This window comes from Lolium perenne, chromosome 6, assembly GCF_019359855.2.
Source record: "Lolium perenne isolate Kyuss_39 chromosome 6, Kyuss_2.0, whole genome shotgun sequence".
Lineage (NCBI taxonomy): Eukaryota > Viridiplantae > Streptophyta > Magnoliopsida > Poales > Poaceae > Lolium > Lolium perenne.
Genome location: NC_067249.2, coordinates 230,130,424 through 230,142,623, shown reverse-complemented (window position 1 = coordinate 230,142,623; position 12,200 = coordinate 230,130,424).

Genomic DNA, 12,200 nt, shown 5'->3' with positions numbered 1-12,200 from the left:
CAGCTGAATTGACAACTCCGCTGTTAAGGCTTCCAAGTGTTCTTTGTCTCCCCTTGTGTCGAATCAATAAATTGGGTTTTACTTCCCTCGAAGACTGTTGCGATCCCCTATACTTGTGGGTCATCAAGACTATTTTCTGGCGCCGTTGCCGGGGAGCATAGCTTTATTTGGAAGTTCACTTGGATTGATATTGTTCGCTGCAAATTCTCCATCATGGGTAAACCTCGCGATACTAAGGTTGCTATATTACCATCCACTACAAGGAAAGGTACAACTCTGAGTACCTCTGCTGCTCTTGATTCACCATCTGTGATTGATAAACTTGTTTCACCGCCACATGCTTCACATGCGGGTACTTCTGCTGAATCTGAAAACTCTCATAATATTGATAATATTTCTGCTGTGCTTGATGATAGTGGTTCATTGGGATCCTTTCTAGATGCTACAATTGCTAGGTCTAGACAAATTGAAAATACTGAAACTCCTAATGCTACTACACCTGTTAATTCACCTGAACTTGATTATTTTAGTGATGATCCCGATGAAGATTATGTGGAGCTTAATGATGATTTTATTGAAAAATGCAATGCTACTACTGATGCAAGAAAAATTTAAAAGTTGCTTGCAGAACATGCTGTTAGATATAAACTGTCTCCTGATCCTAAGTTTGCCACATCTCCTATAAACATTAAGGATAAAGATTATGATTTTTCTCTTGATCTATCTCATATAGCTATTGTTGAGAAAACACCCTTTTGTGGTACTGAAAAAGAAAGTGCTGTTGAACACATGATTGAGTTATCTACTCTAAGTAGCTTGTTTTCTGATGATGTCAAGATGCGTACTTACTTTGTTGCTAAAATCTTTCCATTCTCATTAAAGGATGACGCTAAAACTTGGTATAATAGTTTGCCACCTAATTCTATTAAAAATCCAAAAGAATTGCTTGATGTTTTCTTCCATAAATACTTTCCTGCTAGTGCTCAACATATTGCTTTGCAGAGAATTTATAATTTTAACCAGGAAGATGGAGAGAAATTGCCTGAGGCTTGGGCGAGATTTTGCTCTCTTATTAGAGCTCGGCCTGATCATGATTTGGAAAAGCATGATTTACTTGATATATTTTATAGTGGACTAACCATTGAGTCTAGGGCATACCTGGATAGTTGTGCTGGTTGTGTTTTCAGGAAAAGAACTCTGGATGACGCTGAAGAATTATTGGCTAAAATAGGCCGGAATCATGATGATTGGACTACGCCTGAACCAACTCCAACGCCAATATTGAAGAAGAGGGGTTTAATTAAATTGAATGATGAAGATATGAGGGAAGCCAAGAAGTCTCTCAAGGAGAAAGGTATTAAATCCGAAGATGTGAAGAATCTACCTCCCATAGAGGATATATGTGAGATAATTCCCCCTTCATCCATGATTGAGGTAAACTCCCTTCAACGCTTTACTAGGGAAGATATTCCGTATTCAAAACCTCCCGCACAATGCTTAGATGAGTTTGATAATTATATTGTTAAGCAAGAAAATTTTAATATGAGAGTAGAGAATCATTTAATGGAAAATTCTCGAGCTATTAGTGAATTGCATGATATTGTGGAGAGAACCTCCAATGATGTTAAGGTGCTTGTTAAACATTTTCAAATGATTCAAACTCAAATTGATCAACTCACTAAAGTGCAAAATGACCTGCTAAATAATAATTCTAAAGAGAAACATGCTTATGAAGTAACAACTAGAGGTGGTGTCTCTACCCAGGATCCTCTATATCCTGAAGGGCATCCCAAAAGAATTGAACAAGATTCCCAACGCATTGAACCTAGTGCTCCTTCTAAGAAGAAAAAGAAGAAGAAACATAAAAATGTTGTAGAATCCTCTGAACCTGTTAATGATCCTAATAGTATTTCTATTTCTGATGCTGAAACTGAAAGTGGTAATGAACATGATAAAGATAATGATAAGAACGATGCTTCTGATAAAGAAGATGTTGAAGAAGAACCTGAAAAGCATGCTAAAAATAAAAAGTACACTAAAGAAGATTTTATTGCTGAGAAACATGGTAATGAAAGAGAACCTTGGGTGCAAAAGCAAATGCCTTTTCCTGCTAAGAAACTAAAATCAAAGGAAGAAGAACACTATAATAAATTTTGTGATTGGATGAAACCTTTATTCTTGCAAATCCCTTTGACTGATGCTATTAAATTGCCACCTTATTCAAAGTATATGAAAGATATTGTTACTAACAAAAGGAAAATCCCCAATGAGGAAATTTCCACTATGCTTGCTAATTACTCTTTCAATGGCAAAGTTCCAAAGAAGTTGGGCGATCCAGGTATACCTACTATTCCTTGTTCTATTAAGAATAATTATGTTAAAACTGCTCTATGTGACTTGGGAGCCGGTGTTAGTGTTATGCCTTTTTCTCTTTATAAGAGACTTTACTTAGATAAGTTGATACCTACTGATATATCTTTGCAAATGGCTAATAAATCTACTGCTATTCCTGTTGGTATATGTGAGGATGTTCCTGTTCAAGTTACTACTAACTGCTTGATATTAACTGATTTTGTTGTGTTGGAAATGCCTGAAGATGATAATATGTCTATTATTCTTGGGAGACCCTTTCTTAACACCGCAGGGGCTGTTATTGATTGCAATAAAGGAAAGGTTACTTTCAATGTTGATGATAAAGAGCATACCGTCTATTTCCCCAAGAAGATTGATAAAGTATGTGGAGTCAATACTATTTTTAATGTGAGAACTATCAAAGTTGGAACTATTGATTGTCCTATATATGAGCCTAAAGAAGAATATCAAACTCTCGTGATTGGATCCATATCAATACAATTCAAGGTAACATGATTGATTTGAGGTTTATGTCTTCTTATGCTATGTAAAATTTATTTGGTGGCAAGACTTGATCAACCTTGTTAACAAATACTTTTTATATGCATAGAGGAGGTAAACAACATCTCTTTCTTCCTCCACTTGCTCTAGTTGCTGTAGCACTTTTAATTTGCAAAGTTCCTTAGTTAATTGGAGATTTCAAAAAATTTCCTGGCCAGTAATAATAAACTTAATACCCAGAAATGTGCATTTTTCAAAGTTTTCAAAAATTCACAAAAATTATACCGTTGGTCCTATTTTTTGAAGAGGCACCTGGGAGCACCAGAGGATGACCTGTGGGGCACCCTGGGTGCCACACCACAAAGCCAGCGGCCAAGGAGGGGGGCGCGCCACCCTGTGGTGTGGGCCCCTCCTTGCCCCACTACTTCATCTCTTTCTCCCAGCATCTTCTCTCTCCCGAAAAAACTCGCACCAGGTTCCTCACTCGCGTTTTTGCTCAAGAGCTCAGGATTTTTCGATCTCTTTGCTCAGCCCAGATTTCTGTCTGAAATTTGGCACCTTTGCTCTCCGGTATGTGACTCCTCCACCTATCCAAGTAGAATTTTATTTGGTTGAGTATATCTTGAATACTTTGCTGCTGTAGGTAACATGTTTAGTGAGCTTGCATGCTTGTTCTAAGTTGTATAAACTAGTTTTGATGCATGATTAGTACTCTAGCAAGTTCCTATAGTAGTTCCCCTTGATTATATGTCACCAAATCAAATTTTTATATTGTTTGTTGAAAATTTCAGAAAATGGAGTGGAATAGATATCAATTGAACCAACAAGAATTGGAGGTCCAACAAGTTATGAGAGTGAACCGTGAAGAGGGAGTATACCCCTCCTACTACCCATGCGCAGATTTCATGAGAAGCGCGGGAATATTTGAAGATGTTCAAAGTCTAATTTCTCGTGCAGGGCTGAGTAATTTTGTTGAGGGAGAGCCAAGACAATATGCAAAATTAACTATGTCTTTTGTGCAGGATTTTAAGTTCAATTGGTCGCGATCTAACCCCACGGTCCAGTATAAAATTTACAATAAAGCTGTCAACTTGCCATTCAGTGATTTTTGTGCAGCAATTAGAGTACCGCAATGGGGATCATGCGAGAAGATAAGGGGATCGCCGCAAGAACTCTTAAACCTCTTCAAGATGATTTGCTATGGAAGGAGTTTCTCAGAGGATAGTGGTAAAATTACTAGCATTCAGCTCCCGGCTATCCGCTACTTTGCCTATTTTATTACTAAATGCGTTCTTGCTAGAAAGATTGGCGGTAAACTATCTATCCCGGATTTAGCTTTTCTAGCTGCGGCACTGCAAGGTAGTAGGACTTATAATTTGGGGGCATTGATAGCTTATAGACTTGCTACTAACCGTGAGAAAGGTGGAATTTGTGGAGGTCTCATCGCCTCTCGTTTACTAGCTTTTCATAATGTAGAACCTCATCATTTTGATATTCCATCCCCCATAGAAAAACTTGACATAGCCTCTATGATTAAACATGAATTTGTTTCTGATTCCTCCAACTTGGGTAACCTGTTTTACAAGATGACATTTTATAAGAAAGTCTGGAGAATAACTAAGAAAACTGAGAAACTAGTAAGATTGCCTGCGCCTGTTCTGTCTAACCTTGATTCCAGGGGAGATTGGTCGGTCACAGAAGGTGCACTGGATGCACACATAGAGGGAGGAGGCCATCATGCAAGAGACAACTCGGAGGTCGAGGAGCACCTCGATTCATCATCCGATGCAGCAAGTTCCTCGCATCAACATGTTGGACATGTGGAGCCTCCACGCTTTTCTTCTGCACATGAACTTTACTATGACTACGCCATGAATTATCCACCGGCGAGGAACAGCGATCCCCGTTGGGGTTGAACTCCACTTAGGCCAAAAGCCTAAGCTTGGGGGGAGGTATACCGGCATCACTCATTCTTTGCATATTATGGTTGCTGGATACTTGTACATACTTGTTTAGTCTCTTTGAGTGGTTTTCTAATGAGAGGGAGATGATATTTGGGGAAGTGCTGCCTGAAAACAGATTCTGGGATGTTACTAGAAAAATTCGTGCGCACAGCCAGAACGTTATTTTGAACTGCCAATTTTTGTGCAGGTTCCCCAGGTTGTTATCTAACTTTCATTAGTTGAACACTTTTCGATCTGAGCAACGTAAGATTTTTGTAAAAATCGATTTCTGTACTGCTGTCAGGTTTTGGCAGATTTCTGCCATCTCGCTTTTCTGTGTTTCTTCTAGTTTGCTATTTCTTGTTTTTGCTTTGTTTCCTTTCCAAAACACAAAAAGACCAAAAATATTTCTGTTGTTTCTCTTCATAATTTGTTTACTTTGGTTTCTTGCATTTGTTTCGCTTTATTTGCTACTGCTAGTTTGCTATAAGAAAACCCAAAAAGATTTTGCTTTGTTTGTTTGTTTCCTCTTGTTCTTGTTCTCAAATTCGAAAACACCAAAAATATTTGCTGTTCTTCTTTGGTTTGTAAAGTTCATCTTGAGTTCAATGGTTTTCGGTGGCTGGAGCGTGGTTTTCATTTCATATTATCCAAGTTACACAAGTGAAAAGGCAATAATGACGATCTACGACAATTGGATTGTGGTGAGAGGCTGGTATGAACTCTATTTGTTTTCATTTTTGTACATATACTCATCCATGTGAGCATGCTTAGTTGGTTCATGTGAGGTATATGTTATTTGAGAAAGTCTAGTAGTTTATGATCTCTCATGTTTAGCTCCAATTTATTAATATGAGTAGCATGTCATGGATGTTTGCTTGCATTGTTTTATTCATAAGTAAGTATGGCATTGTGGTATCCTCCTCTGAATAATTCATTTATATCAACTTGGCACATGCTCACGCATGCATATGACTGAACAAAAAGTCAATTAAGCCTCGATGATCTATATTGCTTCCGAGTTCTTGTATCACTTTTATGCCTCCGTTAATTTATTTTGCCGCAAGCATGATTATGACAGTTACTGCTCTCTTGATTTGTCGCTCCCTAGTCTATTGCTAGCCTTCACTTGTACTGAGCGGGAACGCTGCTCGTGCTTCCAAACACATGAAAACCAAGTTATTCCAGAGTGTCCACCATAAATACCTATGCATGGCATTTCAAACCATTCCAAGTAAATTCTCATGCGCTACCTTTAAAACCTTCAAAATGCTTCTCAATTTGTGTTTATGTTTCATAGCTCATGAGGAAGTATGTGGTGTTTAGCTTTCAACCTTGTCATTTACTTCTGACGGGCTCTCATATGGACTAGTGGCACATCCGCTTATCCAATAATTTTGCAAAAAGAGCTGGCAATGGGATTCCCAGTCCCGAATTAATTAACTTAAATAGACACTCCTCCATGGTTTGTGATTGTTGGACGGCACCCGAAGGATTCGGTTAGCCATGGCTTGTGTAAGCAAAGGTTGGGGGGAGTGTCATCATCATAATAAAACTAAAATAAAAAGGCACTCCTTCATGGTATGAGATTGTTGGTAGGTACCCGAGGATTCGGTTAGCCATGGTTTGTGTAAGAAAGGTTGGAAGGAGTGCCACATAAATATGCAAATAATTCATGGGAGCCGCTCTTGGAAGTCCGGTTGGCGAGGTAGTTGGTGTACCCATTACCATTCGTTGACAACAACAAACACCTCTCAAAATAATTTTACTCCTGATTTCAAAAAAATGAAAAGCTCTAGCGCATGTTAATCCCTGCTTCCCTCTGCGAAGGGTCAATCTTTTACTTCTATGTTGTGTCTCCATTATTTCTTTGAGCACTATCTTGAGAGCACAACTGTCATTCTTAGTATAATATGCTTGTCTCAAAATATGATTGATTGTGGTATAACTTTGATGCTTTTATCTTTGACAATCACTACTTCTAGTCTTTCTATGAACTCCAGAGGTGCCCGGGCATTTATGTTTGTCCAATCAAATACAGGCAAGCGAGATATCACTTTATCATACTTTCTTATGAACATTGCAATCCTGCTTATATACATGATTCATGATGCTTATTATTAATTGTTGGTACCTCTTCATGATTGACATAGCTGTTAGATGATCTTATTTGCATGTATCTCATTATGAACTGCTTAAGTATTAGCCATAGCATGAGAATATATACATCATATGAGCAAATGTGTTCGTGAAAGTTCTTTTATCGCTCAGTTGTTAACTGAATTGCTTGAGGACAAGCAATAAGCTAAGCTTGGGGGGAGTTGATACGTCCAAAACGTATCTACTTTCCCGAACACTTTTGCTATTGTTTTGCCTCTAATTTGTGTATTTTGGATGCAACTAACACGGACTAACGCTGTTTTCAGCAGAACTGCTCTGGTGTCTCGTTTTTGTGCAGAAATCCAACTTTCGGGAAAAACCTCAGAATTTATGCAGAAGGCCCTATTTTCCAAGAATACTGACGGAGCCAGAAGGACAATTAAGGTGGAGGCCCGAGGGCCCCACACCATAGGGCGGCGTGGCCCAGGGGGGGCCCGCGCGGCCATGTGGTGTGGCCCCCTCGGCCGGCCTCCGACGCCCTCCTTCGGACTATTTATCGGCCTCGACCTAAAAACGCACGGAGAGAAGTCGAAGTCGCCAGAAACCCTCCAGAACGCCGCCACATCGCGAAACTCCGTCGCGGGAGCCAGAAGTCTCCGTTCTGGCACTCCGCCGGGATGGGGAATTGGAGGAGATCATCGCCGCCATCACCGCCAACGCCTCTACATCAACCAGCCATGTTTCCCCCATCCATGCGTGAGTAATTCCCCCGTTGTAGGCCAAAGGGGATGGTAGGGATTGGATGAGATTGGTCATGTAATAGCATAAGATTGTTAGGGCATAGTGCCTAGTGTCCGTAATTGGTACTTTGATGATATTGTTGCAACTTGTTATGCTTAATGCTTGTCACTAGGGCCCGAGTGCCATGATCTCAGATCTGAACATGTTATTGTTTCATCAAGATATTCATTGTTTATGGTCTTACCTATAAGTTGTATACACATGTCGCTGTCCGGAACCAATGGCCCCGAAGTGACAAGAATTGGGACAACCGGAGGGGATGGTAGCGATGTGAGGATCACATGTGTTCACGGAGTGTTAATGCTTTGCTCCGGTACTCTATTAAAAGGAGTACCTTAATATCCAGTAGTTTCCCTTGAGGCCCGGCTGCCACCGGCTGGTAGGACAAAAGATGTTGTGCAAGTTTCTCATTGCGAGCACGCACGACTATATATGGAACACATGCCTATTGATTGCTTTGTACTTGGACACCGTTTTATTATTATCTGCAAATGCCCTGCTATGATTGTTACATGAGTTTCTCTCATCCATGCAACGCCCGTTCATCCGTCCCCGTGCCTACAGTATTTTAATCCTGCTGTTTACTAAAATCACTACTGCTGTCTTTGTTACTCTGCTGCTGTTATTTCACCACTGCTACAGCTAAAAAACTGATACTACTGATAAAACTCTTGCGAGCAAGTCTGTTTCCAGGTGCAGCTGAATTGACAACTCCGCTGTTAAGGCTTCCAAGTGTTCTTTGTCTCCCCTTGTGTCGAATCAATAAATTGGGTTTTACTTCCCTCGAAGACTGTTGCGATCCCCTATACTTGTGGGTCATCACGGACCATACCTTCTATCCGGAAAATCTTCTCTTCTTTTGTTGTGCCGGTTATCCCGGTATTGATCTTGGCGTGGTTGGCTTGTTTGTGCCGGTTCAGCTTGTACTGCTGGTTGCATTGGGTATCCCAACGCATAATTGTCCGCCACCCGCATCATTTCAGCCAATGTGGTTGGCATGTTCCTTTGTAGCCTTTGCCACAGCGGTGATCCTCTCCGGCATCCGTGACAAAACCAAGCAATCGCTTGCGCTTCTATCACTCCTTCACATGTATTCCTTGTTGAGTTCCACCGGGTCAGGTAATCCCGGTCTGTTTCATTAGGACGCTGCAAGCATAGAGCGAGCTGCTGCGGCCTGTTTGGCCTTTTGTAAGTACTGCTAAAGTTGCTCACAAAAGCTTCCTCAAAGTCCAGCCATCCGTTGATGCTTCCCCTTGGCAAATTATTAAGCCAAATTCTTGCCGGTCCCACTAGGAAGGACGGTATGATTCTCACGGCCCAGCGCCGGTTTCCTCCGCCACCAGCTACGTATACAACTGTGACATAATCTGCCAGCCAATCTTCCGGCTTAGTTGTGCCATCGTATGTTTTTGTATCCCGGGGCAACTGGAAATTGCGTACCGGTGGTTCTTCTCCCATGATCCGTGGGCCAAAATATTGCGGACCCGGTGGACCCTCAGCTTCAATCATTTTAGAAAGGTGCACTCTGTCCAGACGGTGCCTCGCATCCCGTTCCGGTAGGCATCTTTCCCCCACGCGTTCCCCCAAAGGGTTCTGGTAGGCTCCGGTTCGTTCCACCCCGGAATCTTCTTCATCATATCTTATCGGTACCGTGGCTCTTGCCTGCCGGTACCTTGGTGGCGGCATCTCATTCGCATAAGCTGCTCTGGGCGCTCGATAATTTTGCCCGGTTTCACCTCTACCGGCATAAGCGTTCCCAGCGTAAGCTTCTCCGGCATAGTCATCTTCGGCATAGCCATGACCTGCCATTTGATTTTTTCTTCCGGCCTCATACTGCCCGGCTTGTTGTTTTCCGGCAAGAACCGGATCGTACACGGTCATCTGCCGCGCATTTCCCTCGTTTTCTCTTCTTCTATCCGGATGGGGGACGATGCCTGCCCATGGGACTTGCTTCCGGCGTTTTTTGTCGAACGCACAGATTTTGATGCCGCAGCCGCTTTGTTTTCTCTAGCAAGCTCAGCATTTGGTTCCTGAATCACATCAAGCAGCTCTCTAACACGATCTTGCTGTTTTGCTAAAGCATCTCCACTAAACGATTCACACAGCTCCATAGCAGCCCTAGCAGCTTTTATGGTTTTATCCGGGCTACTGTACTTAGGTTTCTCTACGATGCTCAAAGATACAGAGGCACTCTTGCCGGCAAGAACTTCCTTACGCAAATCCTGATCTAGATTGCGAGCCTTAAGCCGGTTTTCCGGCATCCTAGCAACCTGAGCGCTAACAGAAGCAAAGCCATGGGCAGAGTTATACTCACGTAGGGTTAGGTTCAGCTCGCGCTGCGCCCGGATGATGTCCTCACCCCTGGTGAGCCGCTTCTTGCGCGTTGCCTCCAGCTCCGCCTGAGCCGTTGCAGGGTCGATGTCCTGCGCGATGGGTGTCGCCAGCACATTCATCGCCGCTTGGAGAGAGGTCTCCGGTGGCGCTGCAGATGCACTTGCAGCACCTTGGTCGCGCTCGGTTGGCTGTTTGGCCGCGCGCGTGGACCTTGCCTGCCCAGCGCCTTCCGCCGCGATCTCCTTGCCGGCGTCAGCCACGCCAGCCATCATCACCTCCACGCTACCAGCAGCGCGGCCAGCGCAGAGCCAGCTTGGCGGATCCGGCGCCACCAGCACCGGCGAGAGGCACTGGCGCACAGGGACGGTGCCGAAGTAGACGCGGTGGCTGCCGAACTCGATGATGCGGCCGTTCTTGGGGAAGACGCCGCCGTTGGCGAAGCAGCATGCGTTGTCGTTGATGAAGTCCATGGAGTAGATGCGCTGCACAAGCGCAGACACCGTCCGCTCGCCGGAGACGTTGAGGAGGCCCGCCCGAATGTGAACTCCAGCAAGCGCCGTTTCAGGCCCCACGGTGGGCGCCAACTGTCGTCGTGGTGAACAGACAGATGCCATAGGATGGCTTAAGTTGGGGCCGAATGGGCGCTAGAGGATTCGGGTGAGAGTTTTTGGTAAGGATGGGATGGATCTCCTAAGAACTTGGCCTTGGTCAGAGGTAGAAGAAGAAGAACACAAGAGCTTTCTCCCCTTCAGATCTCTCTATTCATTGATCACAAGAGGTTACAAGTTTCTGCATACAAGATTGGACCCAAGAGCTCATGCCCGCGATGGGGTGTGCCCCCTCTCCTTATATAGGGGAAAGGGTGGCTTACAGGGGAAGAAACCCTAGGAAACCCTAATGGCATCTGTGAACAGATAAACTACTTTACAAAGCTACTTTAATCACTGGTGACGCCGATATCTCTTTAATCAGGGAGGCTGACGTCCTCCGGATACTTTCAGCGTCACCTTCCTCTTTGGCGTCAGGGCTTCGTTTAAAGCTACTTTGCTTAGCTCATCCTTGTCCTCTAGCTCTTGAGAGAATATTTGACCAGTCTTGCCGACGTGCTACAATGCACATCTTACCGGTGACCCGGTGTCTTCCTAGCTCTTTCCGGCATACCCCTCCTAAGGATGCCGGTGCAAACTTACTTAGCCAATCGCTTGGCTTCATAGCCCGGAATAACCTTTAAACCGGTATCTTGATAGCTCAAACCTTCCGGTTTGCCAGGCCTTTGGCTTACCGGGGGTCATCCCCCCAACAGTATTCCCCTCTACTAAATCAGCCAGAGTATCTAAAATATGCATTTTTACCGAGAAGTAATTGAAATCACTATTTAACTTTGAGAGACAGAGCAAAATATCATTTAGGTTGGTGGCATGTGGTGTGCCAGCCTAAGAAGCAGGGTGGCTTGGGAGTGCCTAATATTGAAATGATGAATCAAGCTTTAAATGCTAAGTGGTTTCGAAAATTGGAAACAAGAGAAAGGATATGGCGGATACGGTGTTTTGGTTCATATGCGTAGATGAATCTATTATGAAAAATATATTTTCAACAAATTTTAAAACTACTAATTTTTTTGGACAGAATATCTCGGGTGTACTTCCAAACATTCTTTAAAGTTCGTGGAAAAAACATTTTTGGTGTCTATGTAAAAAAGAAAAAAACATGTCTCGGGATTTAGTTATTTGGGAGCAATGAAAAATTATCTTTTTTTACACAAGCCACCAAAAAAAATCCGTAAAACTTTGTGTGCGACCAAAGAATGTCTGGATGTGCATTCTGATATTTTTAGCATAATTTTCTGAATATTTTGAAAATACACTTTTAGACAATGAATGCATCTACCCGTACGAGTGAAAATCGATTTTCCAGGATATGGCAGACTTTTTGGGAGGATAGAAAAACCTAGAGATAAATGCATTTCTAGGAACTCCAACGACCTACTCCATAAAGGACAAGCGACACCTAATCCTAAGAATGTTCTAATGTAGGGCCGTCACCGTTCCTCGGCCTTCCTCGGGCGACATCGTCGCCGAGAATGGCTTCGGTTTGGCCCGGATCAACCGAAGTAGCTCTCTGGTACTGTTCACTTGAGAGAGAAGGGGAAAGTTAATGAACACTTTCTTA